Here is a 24229-nt window from a genome sequence, read left to right as displayed (position 1 = left end):
ATCTGTACACACTATTTGGAAAGAAAATAAGTACTAACATTTGCTGAGGCCTTGCCTATACCTGGTTCTCTACTGAGATCCTTAATATATATAAGATATACACAGCAACCCTAGGAGTTTTATTATTATCCTCATTTTTCTTTTGAAAAAGCTGATGCAAAGAGAGGTCATATAATTTCCTCAGCTAGTTAGTAAATGGCAGAACTGGGACCTAAATGCAGTATGAAAGCTCCAGAGCCTGTGTTTTTCTCACTACTCTAAGCTATCTGTCTTATTATGTTTGCTTGAAAATAAATGTTTTTAACTAAAGGCAAAAAGGCAAGCATTTAATTGAACTTCCTCTGGTGTATTTCAAAGAGGATTTCTATATATGGTATTATAATTTCACTGAATTTTCTGGCTAGCATTCTTAGTATTCAGCTCCATAATCAGGTAGTGAGATATGCTGTGGATTAATTATTTTTATGCAGTGTTGAATATTTTCAGAATTGAACCATTTTAATGGCTCAATTCAGGCATGCACATTTTTGCACACATACACACAGAGAACAGATCAAGGGACCTACTGTTATTGCAGGAAACATCAATATTTATGCATGGTATAGAAAATTTCAATTAAGTAAGCAGAAGAAAATAATAAAACTAAAACCGAATCAACATTACTTTGAATGTTTAAGAATCAATAGAGTTAATGGTATAGTTAACTGAAGGTTAGGAACAAAAGTCTTTTTTGTTTCACTCTGATGGTAGAATATGTCAGTTCCCTTCTCTACCTTATTGAGCCATGTATCCTTGATTTTGTCATTGTGCCAGCCAGGTTTTCATTTGTGTCTTGAAGACATACAAACATAAAAACTCTTTAAAGCAAATTGAAATGAGAAAAACACCATTTTGTGTTATTGGTTGGCCCATTCTCATCACTTTCATGATTCTGTGTTTTATTGCTTAGAATCCTTATTTTATCTGATTCCTGATTTGGCTTCTGCTAAAGATTCAGCTTTTGAAATAATCTGTAATTACTACCTAGAATCATTCCATAGCACCCAGCCCCCTTTAAATTGACTGAATCATTGCACACACAGTCATAGTATTTGTAGATAAAAAGCTACCACTATCCAAAGTTCACTTCTGGAAGAATAACAGTCCAAAGCAGGAGCCTGGGTAATTTGATTCTATCACATTTTATTCTTGATACTTTCTTGACTATCTCATTTATAGCCCCTTTTATATATATATATATAGAGTATAGTACAATATTAGTTTACATGAATAAATGTGGAATAATTAAATGAAGCTAATTGGCACATATTTATTTTATATTTTTGGTGCCAGGGATTGAACCCAGGAGTGCTTAACCACTGTGCAACATTCCCAGACTTTTTAACTTTTTATTTTGAGGTAGAGTCTTGCCAAATTGCTTAGGCTGGGCTTGAACTTGTGATTCTCCTGCCTCAGTCTCTTGAGCCACTGGGATTATAGGTATGTGCCACATGCCTGGCTAATTGACACATTTATAACCACATACACATATCAATATTGTGAAGAGAACATTTAAAACGTACTCATTTAGCAGTTATCAAGAATGTAATACACTGTTATTACCTATGGTCACTGTGTTGTGGAGTAAATCTAAAAAACTGACTGTTCTTGTCTAACTGAAACATACTATTTGACCAATATTTTCCCATTTCTCTCATACCCACCTTCTGATAACCACCAGTTTACTCTATGATTCATGCTGTCACAAATGACAGGATTTTTTGAGACTTAATAGTATTTCATAATTTATCTACACCATATTTTCTTTATATATTCATTCTGTGACATACACTTAAGTTGATTCCATATCTTGGCTACTGTGAACACTGCTACAATCAACATGGAAGTGCAGATAACTCTTCATTTCCTTTTAGTATGTATCCAATAGTGGGGTTGCTATATCATTTGACAGTGCAATTTTCAGTTTATTTATTTATTTATTTTTTGGTTTTTGTTTTGTGGGTACCAGGATACTTAACTCCTGGGCCCATCCTCAGCTTTTTAAATATTTATTTAGAGACAGAATATCTCTAATTTGCTTAGGGCCTCAATTAGTTATTGAGGCTGGCTTAAAACTTGCAATTCTCCTGCCTTAGCCTCCTGAGCTGCTGGAATTATAGGCGTGCATCACTGTGATACTGTAATGAGCTAGTTTTTTTTTTTTTTTTTTGAGGCACCTCCATAGAATTTTCCATAATGACTCTACTAATTAAAATTCCTACCCACAGAGTACAAGGGTTCCCATTACTCTGCATCCTCTCTAACACTTATTATCTTTTTGATAATATCCATTTTTACAAGTGGAAGGTGATATCTCATTATGGTTTTAGTTTGAATGTCCCTAACAATTAATGATGACTTTGACTTTCTTTTTTTTGCATATCTCTTGGAAGATTTTCTATCTTCTTTGAGAAATGTCTATTCAGGTCCTTTGCTCAGTTTTGAAATCAGGCTATTTGTTTTCTTGCTAAGTTTGAATTTCTTATATATATTGAAAATTGACCCCCTATCAAATGGATAGTTTGCAAGTACTTTTCCCCTTCTATAGCTTCTCCCTATTCTGTTGATTATTTCCTTTGCTGTGTGGAGCTTTTTAATCCCGGTTGTCTATGCTTTTATTCCCTATGTTTTTGAAGTTTTATCAAAATTCCTTGCTTAGATCAATGTCATGTGACATTTGTTCTGTTTTCTTCCAATAGTTTTATCAGTTTCAGTTTTATATATATTCTTCAATTCATTTTGAGTTTATTTTTGTAATTTAGAATTGTTTTCTATTTCTTTAAAAATGTCACTTGTATTTTGATGGAGAGTGCACTTGATCTGTAAATCAATATTAATTCTTCTATTCCATAAATATAAAATATATTGCCAGGTATTTGTGTTTTATTCCATTTCTTTTATCAATGCTTTATACTTTTTCACAGATATTTCAGCTCATTGGTTAAATTATTTCTAAGTATTCTTTTGGTAGGTATTGTAAATAAGATTGTTTTCTTTATTTTTTAATATTTATTATTTTTTAGTTGTAGGGAGACATAATACATTTATTTATTTATTTATTTATTTATTTATTTATTTAATTTTATGTGGTGCTTAGGATCAAATCCAGGGCCTCACACATGCTAGGCGAGTGCTCTACTGCCACAACCCCAGCCCTTTATTTCCTTTTTTTGATAATTTATTTTTAGTATATAGAAATGCTACTGATTTTTTGTGTTGATTTTTGTGTGTTGATTTGTAATCTTTCAACTTTTCTTATTAGTTCTAACAGATTTTTCATGGATTCTTTAGTATTTTCTATGTATAAGCATTATGTTATTCAGGTTTTCATTTCTGTGACTAAAATACCCAACGTGAATAACTTACAAAAGGAAAAGGTTATTTTGGGCTCAAGTTTCAGAGGTCCAGTCCAAGGCCAGCTAACTCCATTGGTCTGGGCCCAAGGTGAGCTGGAGCATCATACCAGAAGAGCGTGGCAATAGAAAGGTGCTCAGCTCAGAGTAGCCAAGAAGCAGAAAGAGAGTGAGCAAACACCAGAGTCAAAATATAAATCCAGAGGCTGAAGTTGTAGCTTAGTGTTAAAGTGCTTGCCTAGAATGTGCGAGGCACTGGGTTCAATTCTCAGCACTGCTTATAAATCAATAAAGGTTCATCAACAACTAAAAAATTATTAAAAAAAGAAAAAATATATAAATCCAAAGGTATGCCCCAGAGACTCACTACCTCCAGTTGTGCCCTACCTGCCTAGAGTTAAAACCCAGTAATGCATCAAGGGGATTAGTCCACCAATTAGTTTATGGCTCTCATAATTTAATCATTTAATTTATTGCAGCAATCTAGGAGCTTCTAGGATACCTCATTTCCAAACCATAACAAACATCATGTCATCCATGACCAGAGAAAATTTATCTTCTTTCTTTTCTATTTGGATACCTTTTGTCTGATAAACAGTGTAATTTTGGATTCCTATATCTGGTAATACCAACAGTGTTTTAGAATATGTATTTCAATATCTGCCCATATCTTGAATCAAGCCACACTCACTTTTTACCTAACTCCCATCTGAGAGACAAGATACACAGTCAATTCTGATACCTTTCTGACCTCATCCCTTGGATCATGGACTATATGTACTACTTTCTTCTTGACTATAGCAGTAATTTCATGTTTTTTATGCCTCCAAGGCACTGAGGGTAACCTGGGTTGACATAATTTTCATTTACCTCTACAGATAAAAAAAACACAGATTAGAAATTATATCTCCATTAATCTCAATATATCCATAAGTAAAAGACATTATTAATTACTGAGAAAGGTGTGAGCATCAAAGACAGAAGATGAGTGGATAAATATGATCAAATCCCAGTGTACATACTTGTATGAAAATATCACAGTGAATCCTACTAAATTATATTGCTAATGTGTTAATTATAACAAAAACAATGAATATTTACTTACTTTCTCCTAAAAGCAAATGTCAGAAAATTCTAGGGACCTATTAGTGTGAATTGGTCAGTTTTAGCAATGTGGCACACCTTTATAGTGGTCCAAATGTAGTTACCTGGTTGCTCTAAGAATGAAGTAAAGTTTATTGTAAAAAAAACCAGAGAATATATGTTGTAATTGTTACATTTTCTTTGTTTTCATCTTAAAGGAAGTATCTAAGTGTTTTCTAAAGATTTTCCTTCTCCTTTTTTCTTCATGCCAATTCAATCAAGTGTAAAACAGAAATACATAGAACCAAAAACCAATTAAAATCATAACCTTTGTTGTTTTACTATTAATCAGTAAGAGAATTAAAAAGACTTAGCATCAATTTCCTGACTAGACAACCAATAAAAAAAGGAAATCACATCCAATTATGATTGTAACAATTGCATGTCCAGGCTGCTGGAGACCTTATTCACAAATCCTGTGAATATACCCCACTGAAGATAAGGCTCTTTAGGGCACAGTGATTCATAGGATAAAATTCAATGTATCAGTAATAATTATACAAAAAAGCAGAAACTGGCAGGGCAAACTAGATTAATTGAACATATATGATTATATTTGTTAAATTGTTCATTCCAGACTAGTTAAATTTGTCATACCATACTGCTTGGTTACTATAAGTCATATTTTCTTAGTTCATCTGATTATGATTTTACCTTGTGCTCAATCTTATTTAATTGTATGGAAGTTAGGCAATACACACAAAAAATAAAGCCCCTTGTTTTAGTTATAACTTCTTCTATTTTTTAACAGCTTGTACATTAAGAGGGATATAATATTATCTGTGTTCCCTGATCAGAAAATATATCTATTTAACCAAATATGGCATAGGTTGTTCTGTTCTGGTTTAACCATCCTTCCTTCTGCTTCTCACTGGCACATTTTTCTTTATCTTTCAAATGCAGGAAAAGTCCTCCTGTTCTGTTCTTCCCTGTTGTATTACCTAAAGTCCGGATTATGTGACTCACTTAGGTTTACCTCTCTCATAGCCTGTAAGAGGCTGATCCTAGAGTAACTAACTTATAACTGTACCAGATAGTGCTGCAGCCCAGCTGGCTGGGCAAAATAACCGGGGGGGTGACGAGGAACTTGTGTAGATTGATACAGCAGGAGTGAGAGCCATTTATTGTAGGACAGGAGGGGTATATATACATTACACACAGCTTATCTAATTAACATAAAATAGATACAATAAGTTAGTTACTCTAATTATTATGACTTTACAGAAAAAAAGAAGAGCTATAGATTTAAAAATGCCTAAGATCACAGAGTAAGTAGGTAGCTGAATGGAGATATGATGCATTATGCTCTGATCTAAAAGTCCTTACCCTTAACTGTTGTGTTCAATGCCTATGATATCTGAATTCTACCCTTCAATGAAAGCAGGGACCTGGGGCAATCTACCAATGCTTGGACATGTTACCATAGGAATTTTGGATGGGCTATAATTTGTCCTCACTCCATAGTCTATGAATCCAGGAAACTCCTAAGAAATATTACCCTAGAAAAATGATGATAGAGATTAGCAGCCAGTTACAGTGAGCCTTTAAACTGAAAGGGCTAGGCAGATGGAGAGTCTAAATACAAAACCAGGCCAAGGGAATTGTCAAGGAGCAGGAAGGTCCAAACAGAGGATTGAATCCAGAGCCTTGAGAGATTGCTGAACTGGAAAGAGTAGCTATGACAGGGTGTGTATTTGTAAGGCTACCATCAGCCTAGAGAGCTGAGTAAGTATCCATCCATTTGAATAGTCTTCGTTTTTGAGAGCCTTCTCTTAGACAATCACTGAAGTTAGAGAGACAAACGAGCCATAGATTATGGAGCAATAAATAGGGAGATCCTATATACTTGCACATACATAGGTACTCAGTGGATACTCACAATGTCCCAAAATATTTGGCTATCTATCACTGATTGATGCTAATAACAGGTTTTGTTCTTGAGTACTTACTGTGTGCCAGGCACTGTTCTAAGTGCTTTTTGAGCCTTAAAATCAGTTCATACAACTCTTGGAGATAGGTATAATGCATATCAACATGTTACAACTAAGGAAAGGATGGCATAGAGGAGTTAGGGACTTGCCCAAGGCCATACAGCTAGTCAAAGTCATAGCTGGAAATGAGAAAGCAGACAGTCTGACTCTAATGTATGAGCACTTAACTTCTACATACACTTACTCTCTGGGTGCTTTACATTCTTTGAATTTTTTCATCCAGTGACATCTATTCTTTTATCACATCTTTACTGAGAACCTACTATATGCTTAGCACTGGGCTGGGTGCTTAGGAATATATCAGTGAAGAAAGTAAAATAGGCAGGGTTTAATATCAGTACAGAAGAACTGAGATTTCAGACAACAGTGACTTGTCCCCCTGTCGAACCAGAACTACATCTCTTATCTATTGCTAAAAGTGATGCATGCTTCCCAGTACAAACCAATACCAAATCAAGAGAAACTCCATTCACTTTTATGACTCAAACTACTGGGATTTTGGTTATTTTGGTTTGTCTGTGTGTGTGTGTGTGTGTGTGTGTGTGTGTGTGTGTGTGTGTGTTTTAGTGTTGGAATTGGCTAGCATATGTGTATAGCAATGCAAAATTTAGCCACTGTATGAGATGGAATTCATATTGGAAATTTTGGTTTCTGGAACCAAGAAATTTAATTTGACAGAAGGCATATTAATTGATAATCTGTGGCCTCATTGCTATAGCTCTGAGATAATAAAGTCCTTGCTATGTGAACCCAAGAGCATCAGCCTACACCTCCCTAAGACAATCTGAACCAGAGTCAGCAGAGGACTAGAGGTGTATTTTAAAGTTAAACAACATTGGGCTGGGGATATGGCTCAAACGGTAGCATGCTCGCCTGGCATGCGCGTGACACTGGGTTCGATCCTCAGCACCACATAAAAATAAATAAAGATGTTGTGTCCACCGAAAACTGAAAAATAAATATTAAAAAATTTATCTCTTCTCTCTCTTAAAAAAATAAGTAAATAAAGTTAAACAACATGTCTGGTTGCATTTGTCTTTTGTTATATTATTATGGTGACTACTTAGTTTGATTGCATAGCTTTATTATTGAAAATAAAAGGGAAGCTGATTAAAAATGTGTAGAAATCAAGGAGTACAAGGTAAATGGATGTTTAAGATGTTCTTGACTTCAAATTCAATGGTGAATAACTGGAAATGGAATTTTTAAGGATAACAACAGGAGGGAAGAAAACAATAGCTTTTGAAAACCAGATTTCATCTGGACCATGTGAGAAACCCTTCCACACTGGAATACAGGCTGTTATTTGGAAAATGTACCATTCTTATCTCAGAGTCAGGCATATGATTTCACATTGCACCTCCACTTTAAGTTATTTAGTCCCCATCTTCCCTCTTTTATTTTGGTTTCAGTGTCAATTTGATTTTATTAGCTCTAGTCTTAAGAACCACAAATGATAAAATAAAAAAAAATGAATTAGCGAAAGTGAAGTACCTTTGAAATCCAATTTATGAATTTTGACAGGTAGCTCAGGACAGGAATCCTGGGAAATTTTTAATTATCCATTCAGTGTGCATTTATTAAAGCTGGGCCCTGTGCTGTGGGTTGGAATACAAGGCTCAATAATTTATATTCCCTGGTTTAACAAATTTGTAGTCTAATAAGGGGGTAAGACACAGACAGATGAGTTTAAGGTGGGGGCTGAGTTCTGAAAGATATCTGGAGCTGGGTTAATTCCAGTAGGAGTATTCATCTATATCTGAGGTTCCCAGACAAAGGCAAAAAGACATTCAGGTGGGAGCCAGCTTAGTAATCGTAGGTTAAAGCAGTGGTAGTTAAGGGGACCAGCTTTTGTATAAGCCAGATCTGTGCCAAGGCTCTATTCTAGGAACTAGGAGCCAGGAGGCCTTGGGCAAGTTAATTAACCTCTCAGAACATCCATTTCTGGAACTACTGAAGGGTGTTATGCAGAGGAAGGTTATAGTTAGATATCTGCGTGAAGTGTGGGTTGGAGGAGGCAAGGCAGAGGCACGAACAGAGGAGAGACTGGAGCTTTGTTGAGGAATCAACGTCTCCAAACGCAGGCTCTTTTATATGCATTGCCCAGCATCTGGCAATGCTGGTGCTGACAATGATTCACCATATACAGTACTTACTTCAGGTTTGGCCAGTTTCCAGGGACCAGTGAGGAAAGCTACCCCTCCTTTCTGCCCAGCACACAGGGCCCATTCAGTATCATTCCTTTAGACTATGACTGGGCTTCTTGCCCTCCAATCTCCAGGCTCCACCAGCCCTGGGGAAATGACAGGCCCTGGGAATCAGAGAGACAGTACCGTTCCTCATCGTGCTCAGCTGCCCTACTGGCTAGGAGGTCATGGATTGTCCCGGAGGCAGTGCAGCTTTCAGTGCACTTGCTAGGGGGGGTCTCATGGTTATAAACTCTGTCTGCCCCGGCCCCCCAATGGGACGTGGGCAGCCTGCATCTCAGCTGGACCAGAGCCAGGATGTAAAAAGCACAGCACCTTTGAGCTCCCTGCTTGCAAAAAGGCTTGTCCTTGCTCACTGGAACAGTGCTTATTTTCCAGGAAGATTTTAAAATAGTCTGTGATTTTTCCCAGGGAATTTTTCCTGCTTTGTCTTTGGAGGTGCTCTTCTACAGCAACCACAACAAAAATAAGGCCTATTCACTTTTCTGTACGGATGACACTGGGATATGCTACAGTAAAGAAACCTGTTTAGCTTTCTTTAAATCAGTCGTTTCTATATATTTGGCATTGGACCCTTTTCCTCTATATCTGTTAATTGCTGTGCAACTGATGTGATTCTGCAACCTGTATACGGGGTAAAAATGGGAGTTCATATCCCACTTGAATCAAAGTGTGAAATATGATATATCAAGAACTATGTAATGTTTTGAACAACCAACAATAAAAATTAATTAAAAAAATGATTTGGAGAAATTCTACTGTAATGAATCTGGAAGGGATGGGAATGAGGCTGGGAGGGCAGAGTAATGGAGAAGCCTGGCTTTGGAGTCAGCTTTGCACTTTACTCCCCATGTGACTGGGCAAGTAACTTAACCTTCATGAGCCTCTGTTTGTTCATGTGTAAAACTGAGATGATACATAACTTGAGGATTGTCATGAGAGTTACTTGAGATGAAATAGGTGAACTTTCTGGTACATAAGAGGTAATTGGTATTTATTATTTCTGTGATATAGGCAATCATGAATCTGGGTTTCCAAGAATTAATTCTTTTAGTACAATTATATTCATTCATTAAGGTTTTAGCTTTGAAATATAAAGTTGACCCAAATAAAATTTATGACAGAACAACAATAGGTTGATTTCAGGAATGAGGGTAGAAATCACATAAGCTGGTACTATGTAAAAACTTGGATATATGCTTTCTAATAATAAATAATGAAGGAATATTTTGTCAGGAAGATTCCAGGTCTTCAAATCTGTGATATTAATACTTAACAAATTTTGTCCATTTGTTATTGCTTCCTACATAAGAAAACAAGATACTGGATTTGAGATATAAGCAGGTTCTGAATAATAGGAAAAGCTGTGTGATTTGGGGACCCTTTACTTGCCTAAACATTTCCCCACCTGCTGGTCATTGCTTGAAATCACATATCACAAAGCTCTTCTTTCTGTAGTTGCATATAAAAATTGCCACGTGGATGGTGGATAGACACATGGATGAATGGCTGGCTGGCTGGCTGGCTAGATGCAGCACAAAGTTCTGGTGCTGTTACCTCAATACATTATCCTTTTGCACACATCATCCCTTTCCTTATCCAAAGACATCTATTTTGTAGCTTCCAGCTCATCTCTCCTGCTAGCTCCACTTTCCTACTTTCTGCCACTGTGGCCTATATGTCTCCCAATCCTCTGACAACCTGCCCGCTTCACTGACTTAAGCAGGTCCCTTTTCCACATTCATCTCTGATAGAGAAAGTCTAATCCAGTGCCCAGACACTCAGACCTATCAAATGTGTACCATCTACAGGGGATCAGCAGCCCCTGCCCCACCAGACCTTGCCATGCTTTTGGAATTTAGAGGTTAGAGGACAGGAAGGTTCCTAGTTCTGTGAGTGGGAGGGGAGCCAGAGTGGGAACTAACGTCAGCAGATGACACTCCCTGACATCGCTTCCCCTTTCTCAGAAGTGGTGTTTTGTTGGTTGGTTTCCCACAGCTGAGCATGTCATAAAGGAGCTCTGTTCTCCAAGGGTTTGCTAATTGCAGCATCGCTGGTTTAAAAAAATTCCTTCAAGTATGTAGACAATCTTGTCTTGTCTTAATTCATTTTGATATCTAATCCCTTAATGCAATGAGAGTTTATAATGTTATTTTGATACACTAAAAAATTATTGATTCAAAGTCATGCTGACATACCAAAATTTCCAATATTTAAATAACCCTCTATGCTAATTAAGTATAAATTACATTAGATATATTGGGTTACAGCACTACATATCACCCAACAGTTACATAATCTTTTGAATTCTGTCAAAACAGCATTAGCATTTTTTTGGGGAAATCTCTGTTAATATCTAGTGAATATCTAGGCCTTTCAGTGAAATTTTTTGACAACTAATTTTCTAGTGAAGCAAATACCAGTTATACTAGGAGTTAGCTTTGATCCTTTGATCTGATGATGATGTGGGTGTGAGAATGGGGGAAGAAAAAGACTGAATATAGTTCACTTGGTGATTTATATAGCTCCTTTCACAGGATTAGAGTGGGAATCCTAAAGAAAACAACATTGTTTGAAGCTATAATAATTAGGAGGTCTTGCATTAGTTGGAATAAATTCTAAAGTGATCCCAGTGGCTTGGAAGTCAGAAAGTCCATTTCATTGTGTGCTTAAGAAGCATTCCCCTGAAGGAATCCTGCTGATTCTGAAGATTAAGGAAGAACTTCCTGGTGGTAATTAATTAATTGCATGCAACACTTTAATTTAAAATTATTCACTTCAGTTTCAGAATAAATAAGGGCTTCCAAACTGTGAAAGTAAAATGAAAATAACTGTTGATGGCCATATTAACAACCTTCTGTGTGTACCAAAGTACCTTCCCTCTGGACTTAGTACTAATGCTGAAAGAACCACAGTCTGTAGAGCTAAGAAGAGCAATCAGCTCAGTCCTAGAGCTCATAATGATCTCCCTCAACCAGGCTTCCACAACTACTAAGCAGGATGCCAAGGGGACCTGATTATAGCTGGTATGGGCTAGGACAAATTCATTACCACTAGCAAAGCAGTCCATGTGTCATATTTGAAATCCAAAGACTGGGAAACAGCATTTGCTCTTCCATCATATGCATCTTGTCGGTTTTGTTATTGTTGTTGTTACTGGGGATGGAATCCAGGGGTGCTTTACCACTGAGCCATATCACCAGCCTGTTTTCTTTTTTTTTAAGTTTTAATTTTGGGCTCACTATGTTGCTAAGGCTGGCCTGAACTTAAATACTCCCTTCTCAGCCTCCTAAATTGCTGGGATTACAGGTGTGTGCCACCACACCCAGCTCCTTGTTATGCATCTTAACCATTTGGTATGCAAGCCCACTTGGCATTCTAATTATCCCTGTAAACTGAATATTCCTAGAAAGCGAAGCATGTCTGGTCTATTTCCAGTCCTGCATAAGTGCTACTTACAAGGGGACTTCTCCATCTAGTAACTCCTACCCATGTTGCAACTCTAAAGCCTTTCCTGAACCTCCCAGACAGAACACCTCACTCCATCTGAATTTGCCTACTTTTAAGAAGTGACCAATGGCAAGCATTATGCTCTAATTTTTCTGGCCCCAGGTTTGGTCCATTTTTCTGACTTGTCATGTGGGTGTTGAGACTTTGGTGGATGAGGACTTTTCAGTTCTGTTGCTAGACTGTACTACAAACCCTGCCATCACATAGCCTTACCTGCTCCTGTGAGAGTGTTGTAAAAAGCCTCAGCAGCTGGGTGCTAGCCAACTAAAGAAAAGATTCCAGCCTTGCTTTCTTTCTTTCAGCTCCTACTTCCCCAAAGTTTAAGACTCTCTGATAATGCCATCACATTTGGGCTTTCTTTCTCTGGACTTAGTGACTGCAGTCTAGCCCCTTATCCCTAGCTAACTCAGAAGTGTCCAGGCTTTGGTGGCTATAGATATGTTGGGGCTTTAGCCTGCACAACTAGAGCTAGAAGAATCTGACCTGAAGCTCTTACTCCAGACCTCTGCTACAATACTGTACAATTCATGTAAAGGGACTGGACAGTCTTTGACCACCCCCTACCATGGCTTGGGGCTTTGAGGGGGTCAAATGGACTGCTAAGCCCAATCCATTAATTACCAGCAGCTGGGGCATGGCTCTTTCTTCTATGGCATACTCACGGCTCTTTTCTTGTCCCTAGTTCTTTAATTTCAGCCTATGTAAATGTTACCTGGCTAAATAGCCATAATTTCCAGTTAACACAAGAGTTACACAAGGGTGAATGAAGCCTGAGTCTCCCTGCTTGTCCCCACATGTAGCATCTAGCACATTCAAGGATTTCAACAAACATTTTCTGAAATAAATGGACTCTTATGTGGCTGTCCATCATGCCAAAACTCCAGAAACAAATGAACAACAAATAGGCAGGAGGGGACAGTGGATATGAGAATCAATTTGTGGAAACAGTACCTTGCAATGGTCCTCAAACATGCAGTATTTGAGAGTTAATATTATAGAGTCAGTCCTTAGAAGTCTGCCTTGTTTGATATCAACAGATCCTACTTTTTGTAAAGTCATCATAGACAAAAACTTATTCTGAAGTGTTGAACTTTATGAAGACATTGTGCCAAGTTATTAAGTAGGGGAGGACAGAAGAAAGGCATTCTTAGAGGTCAAGTGAGAATTCAACTTTTATCTATATTTAGTATCTCTTCTTCAATCACAAACTGTCCTTAGTTATTAAATAACATTGTAGTGTTTGTTTTGACATTCTAACTAAATAGCTAAACAAAGGCAACCAGCATAGTTTTATTGTCCTTTTTATCTTTATTAAAACCTTATTGTATGCACATTGTGTCCTTGGGCTCAAAGCCAAATTGTTTATCTTGCTTTGATAGAAAATCATGAGTAAGTGCTCAATCATTAGCTAGTCTTAGCTCATCATGGAAAACTTTTCTCCAAACTAGAGTCTCCATAGTCACCTATAGAAAAACTGTTTATCCATTTATGCTGTAGTAACAACAACAATAACAACAACAAAAAGTCCCAAATCTTAGCAAACTTATAAGCAAAATTAATTTCTCATTCACACCTCACATTCACCATAGGTTGACTGCATGTCTTGTTTACCATACTGATGGAAACCATACTGATGGAACTGCCTCAGCCACAATATTACTAATCTCACGACTTGAGGAAAAAAAAAGTTAACAGCTAATCTCATGATGGCTTGAGAAGCTCCTATTCTGATGTGGTATGGATTGCTTGTGCTTATTTTCTATTTGCTGGACTAAGTTGCATGGCTAAGCCTCTCTGGGAAGGGATGTTTAACCCTCCCTATGGGATAGGCAATGCATAAATAATGCAGTCTTCCACATGCTTCCTCCTCCAGGCTTCCTCTTGGCACATATCTCCCCAAAGGGTCCAAGTTGACTTTGCAATGGAATCATGGTCTTTTAATTATAAGTTCATCCTCTGTGGGGCTCAGGCAGTAGTTTCAGGACAAACCCTCAGGCTTCTGTGTCAGAAAGACTTCCTGGCTTGCATCAGAAGCTCTCCAGGGATCTGTGCAACAGAAGAGAAGTTGATCAGAACTCCAGAGCACAGACCTCTTTCTCCCATAGGAGGGCAAACCAGAACTGAGTTGCCTTTCAGAAGTTTTCTCTATCTATATAGTGAGGCTGGGCATCAGAAAACCATACATATATTTTATAGCATAAACATTTTTTTTTAGAATTGTATGCTTGCAATTGCCTTTCTTATTTGCTGATGTCCTGTTTAGTTCCTGGTTTATGTTTATCTATCATCCAACATTCCCCTGAAACATAATCTCCATTTTGATCCCTTTTATTATATCTATTTCTCCTGCATTATCCAGGCAGTCACCTCTAGGCCAGCTCCTTCTATGCTCAGTTGTTCACATCCTACCCTCCTTTACATTAACCTAGGTCTTGGCATATCCTTGGATATTTTTCTTATAAATAAGTTTTTAGTTGTAGATGGACACTATATCTTTATTTTTATTTGTTTATTTTTTATGTGGGGCTGAGGATTGAATCCAGGGTCTCATGCTTTCGAGGCAAGCGCTCTACCACTGAGCTACAACCTAGCCCTTGCTTGTTTTTCTTGTCGATGAGCTTGAATATTGAATCCCTAATTTAGGATATGTTTACATAATCTGTTCCACATTGTCCATTGTGGTATTCTAGAACATCTTTTGTACTCTTTTTTTTAAAAAATATTTTTTGTAGCTGTTGATACACCTTTATTTCATTTGTTTATTTCTATGTGGTGCTAAGGATTGAACCCAGGGCTTCACACATGCTAAGCAAATGCTCTACCACTGAGCCACAACCCCAGCCCTCTTTTGTACTCTTTTATCCTCTATTTTACTCCTGAGGACTTCTGAAATTCCTTCATCACAGAAACTAGATATTCAGTATTCAGTCTCAGAAAACATGGAGCCAAAGTTCAAGTGGGGGTGAAGTTGGGGAAAACCTGGAAACTCCTTCTGGATGTTGATAAACCAGGCATCTCTGGAGAATTATACTGTCCAGCATTCTCAGTTTCAGACAGAATCTTTGTGTAAAAGAAAAAGAATGCCTGAAAGCCACTGACCAGCACCATGTGGGTGAAACTACACATTGTAACTTTGTGATTTTTTTTTGTGGTCTTTGGGGAATGAGCATTGACCACAGCTAGCCAGACACTTGTCAGTATGCCAGTATTAAAGGCAAGTCAGGATAAAATGCAATGATGTTTTTTTTTTATATTTGAAAAATCATTATTTTACAGTATAGTGTATATAATTTACTCACTGATCTGTTTTCCTTGCCTACCTGTCAAAACTCCATTTTGAGGACTCATATCAAACTGATTCTAGTTTATAAAGAAAGCCTGTTGCTATGCATATTAGGAGGAAAGCATCACTGGGTTAGTAATAATAATCTTTTCATAATCAAAAGCAATATCACCAAAATAGATGACTGTCAAATCAAAGAAAGACTTCATGGAACAATTAATTTCTACCCCACACATAATATCCATAAATTCACATGAACATGCATACACACTCACACAAAAGGGTTACTGCTAATTGGAGGGCAACTTGTTCGGTCTGGAACTCCTTGGAATGGAGATGGCAGTAAATAGACCAAACAGCACCTTCCTTTAAGAGAAAACAGCAATTTTTTCCCCTCATTTGTAACCTAGGAATAAGCCTTGCCCCATCTCACACGTTATTTTTGAGACTGAAATATGATAATGCAGGTATAGTGTTTCACCTGGGACAGGACACTTAGGAAATTGTAAAAATGATAGTGTTATGGTTAAGCAGTTATTCCATTAGTTTTTTGATTTATTCTTTTTAGTTATATACAACACCATGATATGCCAGATGTGGTGGCACATGCCTAGTGTTTCACCTGGGACAGGGCACTTAGGAAATTATAAAAATCACAGTGTTATGGTAAAGCAGTTTTTCCATTAGTTTTTTAATTTATTCTTTTTAGTTATATACAACACCATGATATGCCAGGTGTGGTGGCACACACCTGTAATCCCAGCAGCTAGGGAGGTTGAGGCAGGAGGATCACAAGTTCAAAGACAGCCTCAGCAAAAGCGAGGCCCTAAGCAACTCAGTGAGACCCTGTCTCTAAATAAAATACAAAATAGGGCTGAGGATGGGGCTTAGTGGTAGAGTGCCTCTGAGTTCAATTCTAGTACCCACCCTTTGCAAAAAATAACTCACACCAGGATATACCCTGACATCATTACAAAGATATAGAACTCAACCTGCTCCAATTCAGTCTCCAGCACTCCCCCCTCATCCCCTGCTCCCCTCCCAGAACTCCACCAATCTATCTTCAATCCATTTACATTTTATTTTTTTTTAAAAATTAGTATCCTGAGGATACAGCTAATGCTGGGATCTACCATGCAACATCCATGCATAAACACATTAAAGTTCAGTCACATTCATCCCACTGTTCTTCCCTTTTCCAGTACTTTCTTCTTCTCTCTCAATCCCATTCAATTCATCTACTCTACTGATCTTTCAATCTATTTTGATGAAATTCCCTCTCCATTTTTTCCCTTTTATTTCTGTCTTATATTTTCTAAACCCCCTTATTTTGGATTAGTTTCCACATATCAGAGAAGATAATCAACCTTTGACTTTTGGGGACTGGGTTATTTCACTTAGCATGATATTCTCTAATTCCATCCTTTTACCAGCAAATGTCATAATTTCATTCTTCTTTGTGGCTGAGTAATATTCCATTGTGTATATATACCACATTTTCTTTTTCTGTTCATCTGTTGAAGGGTACCTAAATTGGTTCCATAGCTTAGCTCTTGTGAACTGAGCTGCTATAAACATTGATGTGGCTGCATCAACTGTGGTATGCTGATTTTAAATCATTTGTGTATATATATTGAAGAGTGGGCTATCTGGGCCATATAGCAGTTCCATTTCTCTTTTTTTTTTGTGAATCTCTATACTGCTTTTCAGAAGTGGTTGTCCCACTTTGTACCACAATGTATGAGTGTACCCCTTTTGCAACATCTTTGCCAACATTTATTATTATTTGTATTCTTGATAATTGTCATTCTGACTGGAATGAGATGAATATATTTAATCAGTTTTTGCAAGTAGAGTCAGTTCTTTTCTTCATGTGCCAAGATGATATTCTGGAGGCCCCTCAGTAGAGTTTGCAATTAGCACTAATTATGCACAACTGTAGTTGTTATCTCTCAGCCCAGTTCTAAGTTCCTTCCTCTGGTCATTGCATACACCCCTAATTAACCTGCCCAAGGTTACCATTACTGATTTGGGCCAGGAAATGAAATGGAGCAAAGTTAAACTCCCAGGGCACAAATTATAATTTCATAACCACCCTTATTTGCTGAATGCACTTCTATGTACTCCGCATCATTTCTGGTTGCTATCATATGTGATCTCATTTAATCTACGCAAGAACTCTGAAGGTAGGCAACACCAGGAGCAACATTTTATAGTACAGGAAAACAAAACCCAGAAAGGCTATGCCATTGCAGTCATACTACCTGGTGGGATAGGAAGTGATTGGGCTGGAATGTAACTTCAGTTTTTCTAAGCTCAGAGAACAATCCCTAACATTCCAGACTTGAGGCTATTATTAGATTAGCAATCATTGTAAAAAAAATGGCCTTCTATCTATTATTCCTCTTATAAAGATTTATTTTTAGCTGTCGTTGGAAACAATGCCTTTATCTTAATGTGGTGCTGACGGGTCATACCCAGGGCCTCGCACATGCTAGGCAAGCACTGTACTGCTGAACTACAAGCCCAGCTCCTATCCCTTATTCTTCTAGATTTCCTTAGAGGTTGTACATGTATTATGACCTCAAAGAAAAGACTATGAAAATCTCTTTTAAAGCTATCATGATTATATGTAACATTCCCTCATATACTTAAAGATTTATTAAGGCACTATTATTAAAATTTCTTCCTCAGGATTAAACTGTTCAATTTATAGTACTTGATAAATTACTTTGATACACTTAGTCACCTCTTTTTTAGCATCTCCTAAAATTAAATTTTTAGTTTAAGAGCAGAGAACACTGACAAAAATGAGATTTCAAAATAAAATGACTGCATTCAGAATTTTGGATATAGCTCTAAGATATCCGAATGCTTCAGCATTTTAATTCCTACCACATGGGCATAAACGTGGACTTAAAATATCTAGAATTTCACTTTGAATTATACATTTAATGATTATTTTATGCCTTGCTGAATTTGATTCTTTTCACTGTCTTCACCATAGCCTTGGTTTCACTGACACTGAAGTGACACTAATCATGAGAGCAGATTTGAATTCATTTAAGTAATTTGTATTTGCATGTAAATTCTGAGGTGGGATTAGCACTGTGCCTATGTATCAGAAGAAGTGATTTTGTAAGGCCTGGAAAAACTCAAATATCAAGAGAGTTTAATTTAGATAGTGTTGAATAAGATTCCTAGTACTGCCATGTACCAGATGTGTAATCATAAACATTCTGTATAATCTTAGTGATACTTCACTTTCTCATCTGTAAGATGGGGATGATAATACCATCTTCACAGGAAAGATGCTATGATGTATATCAAAGGCATAGTTGGATGCTTGGCACAAAGTAAGCTGCCACTTTTACTGAAAGTAGGAAAAATGGTTGATTCCAATGATTCCAGACAATGCTCTTATGTCTTATATCAACAGAATGAGAAAAGTGGATCAATTCAAATATATAATGTAGCAAGAACTTTTCAACTGTGTGTGTGTGTGTGTGTGTGTGTGTGTGTATGTGTGTTGCACATTGGGGCACTCAGTCATTAGTCAGGTACATATGTAGGGAGGGTAACTAAAATAGTGTTGCTAAAATGGCTTAATAGGAAACTCCAAGATGGCAGAGTAGAGGAGAACCCATTACTGGCATGACTCCTAGTGAGCGATTGGACATTTTCCCTCACAGGGGTTCCCATTCATGAATTTAAGCTTCATGGAGTGTGTGACAGGATTTTAAACAGTGATTTGTTGCAAGCCCAGCCCAGGACATGGGGAAACCGGAGTCGAGCTGGAACCCACTTCAGACGGGCAGAGTTTGAGCCCTGCAGATTTCTGGCAGCACAGAGACACAGGGTTACTGATCCTTCAGGACTGGAGCAGGCCAGACTGTGACCCGCGTCACCACCGGGCACTGGTGGACATAGCATAGGAACAGAACAGCCCAGCTCCTTCCACCTCACTGGAGACCCTGGTGCAGAAACGGGCGGTCGCCATCTTGGAAATCTACCTCATCAACTTTCAGTGAATGTACCTGACTGTATGATGGGTGTCTGAACAGGTGTGTGATTCCCAGCCCCCTACACACAGCTGTGATAACTCAAAGCCTTTCTCCCCAGCCTTTGGTGGGCGTGGGTATCAGAGGAAATATGACAGAACAGGTTGCCGGTCTCCAACTCCCCCTCTCCAAGCTGTGATGACTTGGTGACTACCCAATACAGAGATAGCACTCAGTTGATCAGGAGCGAGGGGCGGCCAGGGTGTTGCATGCCCACAGTGAACCCAGGGCTGTGGACAAGAGACCTATCGATGGAGGCCTGGTGGGCAGAAGAAGTGAGGAGGATAGAGACCGGGAGCAACCCAAAGACCCGGATTGCAGAGGCACCCCGCAGGGGATGGGGAGCCACCTCACAAGGATTGATTCCCCCACCCTGAGGGCAGTGACTCAACCTGGAATGCACAAGGCCACCTACGGGAGGAGAAGAAAACAGAATTCTAAGAGTGCATTTTTTTCTTTTTCTTTCTTTCCTTTTTTCTTTTTTTATCTTTTTATTTCTTTCCTTTTTTCTTTTTTATCTTTTTCTTTTCTCTTTTCCTCTCTTTTTTCATTTATTTATCCCTATCTCTGTTCCCCCCTTTTTTCTTCTTCTTTTATTTTTACTTTTCTTCCTCCTTCTCTTCCTCTCTCAACATCCCAAGTGTTACTATTTCTACTACATGTAATTTACTAAATGCAAATAGGTGTTTGTTTCTATGCTTCTTATTGTCCTCCCACGTACTTAACTACCCTAAAAGACCTCCTGTCTATTCTCCTGCTAATAATGCCCTTCATTAGAGTTCGCCTCCAAAGTAGTTAAGATATATTAACCCATACCCTCACATCTTTCCCCCTTAACATAATGTCCTACATCCGACCCTCAGTTCTCTATACACCACCAGAAACTGTATGTCTTTTATGAAACTAATGAATATATTCCAAATTATAATTGAATCCAACATCTATAGACATAGACTAACTATAAATGTATTAATAAGAAAAACTAGCTCATAGATGATGTATAGTTGATATTGCAAACTGTTTCAATTGTCTCCCATCACAAAGGAGACATCTCAGAACTATACAAGAGCAATACAAATCTATAGGGGAAAAACAATAACACAACAGTCACACAGAGCTGGAAAGATATGTGAGCAACATAAAAAGACAAGGAAAGAAAGGACCACAAACAATGCAGGACAATACAACACTAGAAGAGACAAAATCTGTAGTAGAAAGAATGTCAGATAAAGATTTCAGTATAGGGGCTGGGATTGTGGCTCAGTGGTAGAGCGCTCACCTAGCATGGGCGCGACCCGATCCTCACCACCACGTAAAAATTAAAAGCGTTGTGTTGTGACCATCTACATTAAAAAAATAAATATTAAAAAAATATTTCAGTATATGCATGATTCAGATGATCTGGAGTCTCAAGAAAGACTTTATACAGAAAATGCAGACAATGAAAGATCACGTTGACAATGAATTACATAAACAAATCCAAAAAGCAAAACATCAACTCTACAGGGAAATAGAGGTTATACAAAAAACAAACAAACAAACAAACAAACAAACAGAAATCTTGGAAATGAAGGAAATAATAAACCAAATTAAAAACTCAAATGAGAGTATCACCAGCAGAGTAAAAAACTTAGAAGACAGAACATCAGACAACTAAGACAAAGTATATCATCTCAAAAAGAGTGTAGACAGCAAAGAAAGACTGTTAAGAAACCACGAGTAGAATATCCAAGAAATATGAGATAGCATAAAGAGACCAAATTTAAGAGTTATTAGGATAGAGGAAGGCATAGAGGTCCAAACCAAAGGAATGAGCAATCTGTTCAATGAAATAATTTTAGAAAACTTTCCAGACATGAAGAATGAAACAGAAATCCAAATCTGATAAGCCTACAGGACACCGAATGTGCAAAATCACAAGAGACCCACACCAAGACACATTATAATGAAGATGCCCAACATATAGAACAAGGAGAGAATTTTAAAAGCTACGAGAAAAACAAAGCAGATTACATTTAGGGGAAAACAATTAGGTTAATAACTAAAGTTTCAACACAGACTCTGAAAGCTAGAGGATCCTGGAACGACATATTTCAAACACTGAAAGATAATGGGTTCCAACCAAGAATCTTGTATCCAGCAAAATTAAGCTTCAGATTTGAAGATGAAATAAAAACCTTCCACAATAAACAAAAGTTAAAAAAATTTGCAGCTAGAAAACTGGCACTTCAAAACATCCTTGGTGAAACATTACATGAATAGGAAATGAAAAATAACAATGAAAACCAACAGTGGGATGTAGTACAGTAAGAGGAAAAACAAATCAAGTTAAATAACAACAATAAACAGATATGGATGGAAATACAAACCATATCTCAACAGTAACCCTAAATGTTAATGGCTTAAAGTCACTAATCAAGAGACATAGGCTAGTAGACTGGATTCAAAAAAAAAAAAAAAGATCCAACAATAAGCTGCCTATAGGAGAATCATCTGAAAGGAAAAGACATACACAGACTGAAGATGAAAGGTTGGGAAAAATCATACCACTCACATGGACCAAGAAAGCAAGCAGGTGTGTCCATACTCATATAAAATATAGTAGACTTCAAGACAAAGTTAATCAAAAGGGATAAAGAAGGACACTACATACTGCTAAAGGGAACTATACACCAACAAGACATAACAATAATTAATATATATGCCTCAAACAATGGTGCAACTATGTTCATCAAACTCTTCTCAAGTTCAAGAGTCAAATAGACTACAACACAATAATCATGGGTGATTTTAACACACCTCTCTCACCACTGGACAGATCTTTCAAACAAAAGTTGAATAAAGAAACTATAGAACTCAATAACACAATAACTTAGACTTAATTGGCATATATAGAATATATCAACCAAAATCAAGCCGATACACTTTTTTTCTCAGCAGCACATTGATCCTTCTGAAGAATAGACCATATATTATGCCACAGGGCAATTCTTAGCAAACACGATGGAGTAAAGATATCACCATGCATTTTAACAGATCATAATGGATTGAAATTGGAAATCAACGATAAAATAAGGAAGAAAAACTCCTACACCACATGGGGAATGAACAATATGCTATTGAATGAACAATGTGTTACAAAATACATAAAGTAGGAAATTAAAAAAATTCTTAAAGGTAAAAGAGAACACAGACACAACATACCAAAATCTCTGGGACACTATGAAAGCAATACTAAGAGGAAAATTCATTGCATGGGGTTTATTCCTTAAAAGAAGAAAAAAACAACAAATAAACAACCTCACATTACATCTCAAAGACATAGAAAAAGAAGAACAAATCAGCAGCAAAAGCAGTAGAAGGCAATAAATAATTAAAATCAAAGCTGAAATCAATGAAATTGAAACAAAAGAAACAATTGAAAAAATTGACAAAACGTAAAGTTGGTTCTTTGAAAAAATAAATAAGATTGACAGACCCTTAGCCATGCTAAGGAAAAGAAGAAGAGAGAGAACTCAAATTACTAGCATATGTGATGAAAAAGGCAATATCACAACAGACACTACAGAAATACAGATGATAATTACAAATTATTTTAAAATATTATACTCTAATAAAATAGAAGATAGTGAAGGCATCAATGAATTCCTTCAGTCATATGACCTGTCCAGATTGAGCTAGGAAGATATACACAACTTAAACAGACCACTATGAAATGAGGAAATAGAAAATGCCATCAAAAGATTACCAACCAAGAAAAGCCCAGGACCAGATGGATATTCACCTGAGTTTTACAAGACCTTTAAAGAAGAACTAATACCAATACTCTTCAATCTACGTTAGGAAATAGAAAAAGAGGGAGTACTTCCAAATTCATTCTACAAGGCCAATATCATCCTGATCCCAAAACTAGACAAAGACACCTCAAAGAAAGAAAACTTCAGACCAATATCTCTAATTAATATAGATGCAAAAATCTTCAATAAAATTCTGGCAAATCAAATACAAAAACCTATCAAAAAGATCGTGCAGCATGATCAAGTGGGATTCATCCCAGGGATGCAAGCTTGGTTCAACATACAGAAATCAATAAATGTAATTCATCACATCAATAGACTTAAAGATAAGAATCATATGATCATCTCAATAGATGCAGAAAAATCATTTGACAAAATACAGCACCCCTTAATGTTCAAAACACTAGAAAAACTAAGGATAACAGGAATTTACCTCAACATTGTAAAGGCTATCTATGCTAAGCCTCAGGCCAACATCATTCTAAATATAGAAAAACTGAAGGCATCCCGTCTAAAATCAGAAACAAGACCCTCTCTCATCACATCTATTTAACATAGTTCTTGAAACACTGGCCAGAGCAATTAGAAGAAAGAAATTAAAGAAATAACTATAGGAAGAGAAGAACTTAACTAGCACTATTTGCTGATGATATGTTTCTATACCTAGAAGACCCAAAAAACTCCACCAGGAAACTTCTAGAACTGGTAAGTGAATTCAGCAAAGTGGCACAATATAAAACCAACACCCATAAATGAAAGGCGTTTCTGTATATCTGTGACAAGTCCTCTGAAAAGGAATTGAGGAAAACTACCCAATTCACAATAGTCTCAAAAAAATACTTGGG

Source organism: Callospermophilus lateralis, chromosome X (assembly GCF_048772815.1).
Source record: "Callospermophilus lateralis isolate mCalLat2 chromosome X, mCalLat2.hap1, whole genome shotgun sequence".
NCBI classification, from domain to species: domain Eukaryota; kingdom Metazoa; phylum Chordata; class Mammalia; order Rodentia; family Sciuridae; genus Callospermophilus; species Callospermophilus lateralis.
Note: the sequence above shows the minus strand (reverse complement) of the source record.